Source organism: Pleurodeles waltl, chromosome 7 (assembly GCF_031143425.1).
Source record: "Pleurodeles waltl isolate 20211129_DDA chromosome 7, aPleWal1.hap1.20221129, whole genome shotgun sequence".
NCBI classification, from domain to species: domain Eukaryota; kingdom Metazoa; phylum Chordata; class Amphibia; order Caudata; family Salamandridae; genus Pleurodeles; species Pleurodeles waltl.
The window spans coordinates 1,301,223,903-1,301,232,660 of NC_090446.1; positions in this window are offsets into that span (position 1 = coordinate 1,301,223,903).

Sequence of the window (8,758 nt, forward strand, 5' to 3'; positions counted from 1 at the left end):
TTTTGGGTGCAGGTACTGGAGGCTGTCGTGAGGTGGATGGATGTTGGGTGAGTGATTGCCGGCGTTTGGGTACTTTGGGAGGGGGCGTCACAGACACACTGGGAGAGGACACTGGGGACGTGTATATGGCAGTGGAGGTGGTGAGTGCAGGTGAGCGGCTTGTGGTGCTGGGTGTCCTGGTGCGAGTCCTAGTGCCTGTAGATGTGGTGCATGCAGGTGTGTGTGTAGACGACAATGGGAGGGAGGAGGGAGAAGAGGAGGAGGGGGACACAGTGAAGACAGTGGATGTTGCTGTGTCTGTATGGGTGTGATGCTTGTGTGAGTGCCTGTTGTGTGTGTGGTGCCTATGTTTGCTTGAGCTACTTGTGTGTGTTGACTTGTGTGCATGCTGGTCTGTAGGTGTGCTTGGGATGGGCTGGGGTACAGAGGATTGGGTCTGGGTGGAGGAAGTTGGAGGGGGGAGGCTGGACACAGGGACAATGGCTGCCATCAGTGCTGAGGCCAGAGATTGCAGGGTTCGCTGAAGGACAGCCTGACCAGAATGAATGCCTTCCAGGAATGCATTACCGTGTTTCAACTCTCGTTCTACACCCTGGATGGCATTGGTAGACTGCCCAACAGTGAGTGACCTGAGGAGGTCAATGGCCTCCTCACTGAGGGCAGCAGGGGTGACTGGGGCAGGGGCTGAGGTGCCTGAGGCGCAGGTGATGCCCACCCTCCTGGGTGAGCGGGCACGGGGCGAACGCTGAGGGGCTGCTGGGAGGGCGGTGCTGGTAGGGGAGGTGGCGGCTGTACCTGTAGAAGTGGGGCGCACAGATGGTGCCGCCACCACAGGGGAGCTCCCATCGGCGGACGAGTCCGTGTCGCTGGTTGGTGATCCTGTGGCTGACGTGAAGCTCCCCTCGTCCTCCGTCCCACTGGTGAATTCAGAGTCTGTGGTGTGGCCCTCCATGGCCATGTGGGATGCAGCTCCCTTGTGCTCCGGTGCCACTGTACCTCCGCCTGTTGATGCTGATGTACAGAAGGACAGGGAGAGCAGAAAAAGGTGGGAGACAGAAGAAAGAGAGTTTTAGTGCATGGTATACCGCTATCGTTGGCAGACAAGACAGACGCAGCAGCCCCATGCATTACGCCGTGCTCCTGCCCTCTGCACATGCTATTTCTGGGATATGGCCTACATGGCAATGGTAGAAATCTGCCCACATGGATGGCAAAGGGGCAAATATACATCAATTTGCCTTTTTTTTTTTGCTGGGGTAGAGTGCCACATGGCCTACATAACGGAGGGGCCTTCCCTACCTAACTCGCCCTGGCCTAGGGACACCCACAGCCCACCACCCCCACCCAGACAGCTCCACTGCACGCAAAGTCCATAGTATGAGGTTGTACTCACCCCCTTGTGTCTGCTGTGATGTCCTTAAGCGCCCATCCAACTCCGGGTAGGCCACCGCCAGGATCCAGAACATCAGGGGGGTCATGGTGCGACGGGCACCCCTCCCACGTTGGGAGGCAATCCCCAGCTGAGCCTCCGCCGTCTTCTTGCTGCAGCGGCGAATGTCCTCCCATCTCTTCCGGCAGTGGGTGCCCCGTCTCTGGTGGGCCCCCAGGGTCCGGACTTCCTTGGCGATGGCACGCCAAATGTCCCTCTTCTGGTGGGCGCTGACCTACATGACATGCACAAGGAAAGAGGAACAGTCATTACCTACTGCACCGTCGTTGTAATTGGCCCCCTCCCAACTCTATCCCTGTGGCCCATTCATCCCCATGTATGACTGTTCTATGTACTCTGCCCCCTTCCCTCATCCACCCGGCCCTCTCCACCCAGGCCTAGCCCATACAACGTGCTCCCTGTGTACTAACCTGTTGGTCTGGAGGACCGTAGAGTACCGTATACTGGGGGAGGACCCCCATCCACAAGTTTCTCCAACTCCTGTGCAGTGAAGGCAGGGGCCCTTTCCTCAGACGCAGCAGCCATCGTCGCTTCCAGACCGAGGTCACAGCAGCACTAGCAGTGTAGGTCCTCTCCTGTCAAAGGTCAGGTATCTAGTGATTGAAGAGATAGAAAATGGTGGTGACGTCCGTGGCGGTGCGCATCATCACCGCTAGCGCACCTGTTCATTGGCTCCTGGGACCCATAGGGTCCAATGTTAACCAATGCAGCATTGCGCCGTGCTCTACAACCGCCTACCGCGACGGTGTCCAACGACAGCGCAGTTACCCCACAATTCCATTGTCCCAGTTTAGAGGTCAGGCAGCCGCCATTTCAGGGGCCCACATGGCTTCAATTACTACTGCGTCACACATACCAAGGCCTACACTCAAAACCTTTCCCGGATGGGTTAATTGTCTGGTGTAGTCTTGTGTGTGACTGTGGGTACATACCTGGAGGAATGCTGACAGTTTATTCGCTGTTGTCCTTCCTAGGCACCGTCAGTTGGGACATATTGGAAGATGGCGGAATCCGCTGGTGTACCGCCCGCTGGTGGACCTGTTGACAATGGAAGAGCGACATGTCATTGTGACCTACCGGTTTGACCGTGCCACAATCCAGGAACTATGTAACCAGTTGGAGCCAGACCTGATGTCACCAATCCGCCATCCGACTGGAATCTCCCCTGACGTGCAGGTGCTGTCAGTGCTCCATTTCCTTGCAAGTGGGTCTTTTCAGACAACAGTGGCCATGGCATCAGGGATGTCCCAGCCTATGTTTTCCAACGTGTTGTCCAGAGTGTTGACTGCCCTGCTGAAACACGTAAGGAGATACATCATTTTCCCTTAGGTGGCGGATTTGCCTACAGTGAAAGGTGACTTCTGTGCCCTTGGACATATCCCCAACGTCATAGGTGCCATTGATGGGACCCATGTAGCTCTGGTCCCCCCCTGCAGGAATGAACAGGTGTACAGGAACAGGAAGAGTTATCATTCGATGAATGTCCAGATGGTCTGTTTGGCAGACCAGTACATCTCGCAGGTAAATGCAATGTTCCCTGGCTCAGTGCATGACGCCTACATCCTGCGCAATAGCAGCATCCCTGAAATGATGGGTGAACTCCAGAGGCACCGTGTATGGCTATTGGGGGACTCTGGTTACCCCAACCTGTCATGGCTACTGACCCCAGTGAGGAATCCCAGGACCAGGGCAGAGGAACGGTACAATGAGGCCCATGGGCGGACTAGGAGGGTGATCGAGCGGACCTTCGGCCTCCTGAAGGCCAGGTTCAGGTGCCTCCATATGACAGGTGGGTCCCTATTCTACTCACCGAAGAAGGTGTGCGACATCATCATCGCCTGCTCCATAACTTGGCATTGCAACGCCAGGTGCCTTTTCTGCAGGAGGATGATCCAGATGACGGTGTTGTTGCAGCGGGTGAGCCTGTGGAGCCTGTGGACAGTGATGAGGATGAAGCTGATGAAGATGAAAACGACAACAGGGAGTCAGTCATACAGCAATATTTTCAGTGAGACACAGGTGAGTACATTTTCATGTTTCACATAATATTAAATTTCACACATCTACCTCTATCCTGTACCTACATTTCACTCCCTATTTGTCAACTGAGTTGTCCCCTTCCATTTCAGTTTCAGTAATGTGGTAACCTACGTGTCAACAGCTTGCACCCTTGAAAGGCTTGTGATGTGTGACATTGGTATGTTGGCCTTCCAATGGGTAACCTTTTTTAACACTGTAATTGACAATACAAAGTTCACAATCATTGACTGACTCCAATATTATTAAGGTTTCAAGGGTGTTTATTTAAGTGCATAAAAATGTAGGGGGGTTGTGAAATGGGGATAGGTCATGGTGGAAGAATGTCCATGGCAGAGTCCAGTCTATTAGTATCACAGGTACATTGCACATCTGGCCATTGAAAGTGGAGCTGGGGCAGTTCCAATGTGGACAGGGTAACACAGTGGGACAGTGGGGGGACAATCAGGGTAGTCTTATTTCCTGGCGGGGGTCTTGCCATCTTGCTCTGTCCTGTTCCTGGATCTCAGGGACCGCTTTCGTGGTGGTTCTCCATCTGCAGGGGGTGGGGTGCTGGTGTGTTGGTCCTGTGGCGGGGCATCCTGTCCACTAGCGCCGGCGGAGGTGGTGGGCAGTTCATCGTCCTGGCTAGTGTCAGGGGCCCCTTGGAGTGCCACGGTGTCCCTCAAGGTCTTTTGAATGTCCGTCAGCACCCCTACTATGGTGCCCAGGGCGGAGCCTATGATCCTGAGTTCCTCCCTGAACCCCAAATACTGCTCCTCCTGCAGACACAGGGTCTCCTGCAACTTGTCCAGTACCGTTGCCATTGTCTCCTGGGAGTGGTCGCATGCTCCCATGATGGAGGAGAGGGCCTCGTTGAGAGTAGGTTCCCTTGGCCTGTCCTCCCTCTGTCGCACAGCAGCCCTCCCAGTTCCCCTATGTTCCTGTGCCTCCGTCCCCTGGACCGTGTGCCCACTACCACTGCCCCCAGGTCCCTGTTGTTGTTGGGGTGTTGGGTTAGCCTGGGTGCCCTGTAGTGGTGGACACACCGCTGATTGACCTGTCCTGGGTAGGGAGGTTTGGGCCCGCTGGGTGGGTGCTGTGCTGGTGTTACCAGAGGGTGGAAGTTCGGTGTTGGGCTGTGGCTGGGCAAGGGGAACCGACTGTCCTGAGGCCCACGATGGTCCGGGCTGGTCATCAAGATCCAGTAGGGCAGGGCTGCTGTCTTCACTGTGGGCCTCTTCTGGGGGTGGAGTGGTGTTGTCTGGACCCTCTGGTGTGGTGACGTTCCTTCGGGTTCCTGCAGGGGTATGAGTACAGGATTATTGCATGTGTGTGTTTCATGGTGTGCAATGGTTGGGTGTGCGTGTACCCCAGTGCTAGCATTCCTGTGTGGGAACTTGTGTGGTGATGGTTGGGGGATGTTGTGGGTCTGTGCAGTGGGCATGCTTTAGTGATGGGTATCCATGCTTAGTTGTGTCATGCAGGTCTTGGGGTTGGGATGGGTGGTTGGTGTTATGGGTACATTAGTGAGGAGTTAGGGTGTTAGTGGAGGGTATGAGGGTGGGGGTGTGTGATAGCATGCAGGTAGGGTGAGGGATATGATAGTTGAGATTTGACTTACCAGTGTCCGTCCCTCCAACGACTCCTGCGAGGCCCTCCGGATGCAAGATGGACAAGACTTGCTCCTCCCATGTTGTTAGTTGTGGGGGAGGATGTGGGGGTCCGCCGCCAGTTCTCTGTACCGCGATGTGGTGCCTGGATACCGTGGAACGCACCTTCCCCTGTAGGTCGTTCCATCTCTTCCTGATGTCCTCCCTATTTCTTGGGTGCTGTCCCACAGCGTTGACCCTGTCGACTATTCTTTGCCATAGCTCCATCTTCCTGGCTATGGATGTGTACTGTACCTGTGAGCCAAATAGCTGTGGCTCTACCCGTAGGATTTCCTCCACCATGACCCTGAGCTCCTCCTCGGAGAAGCGGGGGTGTCTTTGGCGTGACATGGGGTGGTGTGTGTGATGTGTGGGGCGGTGTATGTGTTGATGAGTGTGGTGAGTGTAGTGGTATGTGGTGTTTTGTGCGTGGATGTTGTGTGGGTGATGGTGTAGTGTGCCTCTGTGTGATGGGGTTCTCTATTCTGTGCTGTCTCTCTCTGGCCTTCGTCTCTAATTTTTGGTCATAGGGGTTTGTGGGTGATGTGGGTGTGTGTTTTATATTGTGTTGGGTGTGTTGTTTGTATGTGTATCAGGTGTGCGTATTTGGTATTGTCCAATGTGGCGGTGTTTTGGAGCTGTGTGTGTATTTTGTGCGCGGCGGTGTGTACCGCCAATGGAATACCGCGGTTGAAAGACCGCCGCGTGGATTCGTGGGTCGTAATAGCATGGGCGTGTTTCTGTTGGCGTGGAGGTGGAGGATTTGTTTCCGCATGTTTATCGCTGACCTTTGGTGTGGCGGTATTTTGTGGGTGGGGTGTCTGAATTTCGTCGGATTCCGTAATGTGTCTCATAATAGCTGTGGCGGTCTCCCGCCTCCGCTGCAGTGTATTGGCGGTCTTCTGCACGACGGTAAGCGCCTTTTCCTGCCAAGCTCGTAATGACCCCCTTAGTGTGCTTTAAAGTGATTACCCCACTGGGAAACAAATCACCCCTTTATCTTGCTATTTCTTCCAACTTCAATCTTATGAAAATCAGTTCAATTCAGTAAAGACTACTTAAAAACCAAAAGTAAATCATATCAAAGTTTCTTAGTTATGAAATGGTCAGCAGTCAAGGACAAGTATCAAAGCAGAACTCTTCATTCATCGGATTAGCTCGCCTCAGTGTCCGAGAATTCATCCCAGAAGAACTGGATAATCTCCAGGTGGCCGTCTTCATCTTAGTGAAATAACAACTGATCGGCTATTCACAACAGATGAAAGGTGGTCTATTTGTTTTTCAACACCAACTTTTAGATTGTAAAGCTTTGCAAAGCTCTTTAATATCCTTTTACTCAGTAAGGGCTACCTGGCATCACTTGCTGAGATCATCAAGAGCCTTTGGAAGCAATAGCACAAGTATGTGGTAAGATATAGAATTCTTAGATGCCGCATGGCAAAAATTCACTTTAAGCAACCTCAACCATTAGGATCACCAGGCAGCTCTAGATAGCCCAAAAAAACTCATCCTCAATTGAGAAAATCCTGAAATTATGTGTTTTGGCATTCCCAACTCGTCCCTCTGCTTCTCAGCTGAATGTCAACCTAGGACTTCACAATTTTCCTATTGAAGTCCTGCAAGATTTAAGGTAGCTGTGAGTCCAAGCGTGACTAATGATCAAGTTACTCTGCATGATCCACCATGTCTTAAAAGGAAAAGGCCCCACAACCCTCAAACTTAGGTCAATGAAAAAGGACCATCGACAAAACGCTGACATCAGACACAACTGTCCTCTTTGTTTTAAGATGTCTGAAACAGCAACGAGGTGGCCGTAGTTTTTGAGTGTTGGTACCCACCTTTTGGAACTCTCTCCCAGGACACTTCCATGAGTGCCTACCTTCTTGCAAAAGAGGCGAAAACTAAATTCGCTTTTTTTTTTAAATCAAATAATAGTGCAGGTTTCTCAGGACACCTACTGGAAGACAGCGACGTAAAATTCCTTGCAGCAGTAATTCTACTTTTATGTCACAAGGATAAGTGTGCTCCTGTGCTGCTCCTCTTTGGGCCTAATGGCCCGTTATATGCCTCCAGTACAGATGCCTAAAGGGCAGCAGTGTCAGCTGTCAGAGAAGGCCCAGCCAGCAATATCTCCTGAAACCTATGGTTGTCCACCTGTCTATACACCTACATGGACCCTTCACTCACTTAAGGCAGATGTCACGCACTGAATGTGGACCAAAGACCTTTCTCATCTACTTGTCTCTGGATGGGTTCGATCCCTAAATGCTTGCTGTACTTACCTCCTTGTTATTCTGGTTATTCTGTACAAAAACGAGGGCATATAGCACCAAATGTCAATGGGGAGAGAAAACCAATGGAAGACTGTGTTCAGTTTCATGCGGGATCTCTATGGCCCAAATTTAAGAAAAGAGGCTCTGCATTAAACATACGGTGCACCATGGCGCAGGTTGGGAGAATAGTGTCAACATTTTTGACTTTATTGTAGTACATTGCAGGATTAGCACCAAATGTTATGGCCCTGATCCTGCAAGGTGCATATGGGACCATTAAAAATAATGGTGTCCCTCCTTTTAATGCTTGCTCTGTTCAGGCGTTAAAAATAGCTGCTAAAAATGACGCAGTGGAATCTTATAAATTCCGCTGCACCATTTCTGCGGTCCTCCCAATGGAAGAATGCCCGCCTTGCATACATTATGCCTGGCACAGGTATAATGTGGCGCAAGGGGTTACAAAGTGGTGCGATGCATGCATTGTGTCACTTTTTAAATCTGTCATGGCCAATTTGGCCCCGTTGAGCCACATTAGTGTCATTACAAAAATTACGCTAATGTGGCATGGGGAGGTGCTAGGCCCTCTTAAATTTGGGCCTATGAGTTTTAACAAATGACCCAAGACCTCTCCGGAGCCCCTGTAACATTCTAAAGGCTTATGGCAGAGACAGGGAGAGACATGAAGGTTCGTAAAGTCTTACTGCTCTTTAACAACATAATTATGTTGGAAAAGTCATGGGAGGTAAATAAGTAATGACTGCTGAAAGACTGTGACTTTGCTAGATAAAAGACTCAAACTGTCTCTCCACAGATACCAGTTATGCCGCTTGAGTTGTCAAGTATGCCCACAACAACAGGAGATTGGTGTTCCGATTTGGGAAATCATTCAATTAACTTCATAGAAAGAGAGGACAGACCTCGAACAGACAAAACAAGGTTTTAAAAAGTATCTCTAAGGGATTTATTCCGAATCATTACTGTGTCATTGCTGGTCAGGTTGTGCAACGTTCACCTAATCAGACAATCACTAACATCATATATGACCATCAGTTTAGCAAGCGCTAACTCTGTCAAAGTGAGTGTTAAAACCCGCACACATTCTATAGGCTGAAACCAACAATTACAACAATCAATATGTATAGCATGTAGAGTAAACATACATAAAAAGATGCACTGGTCAAATGCAAAAGAATGATAGCCAGTTTGATCTTTTCTTTTCAAATGTCTAGGAAGAAAACAGTAAACCACCCGTTATCCAAAGCCAAAGGGTTGATGATGAAGGTGCCACTAATAACCTCCAGGAGCCTCACATCATTCTTTACTCAATTTCTTCTTTTTTTGTGGGATAAAATACATTAACTTATGGT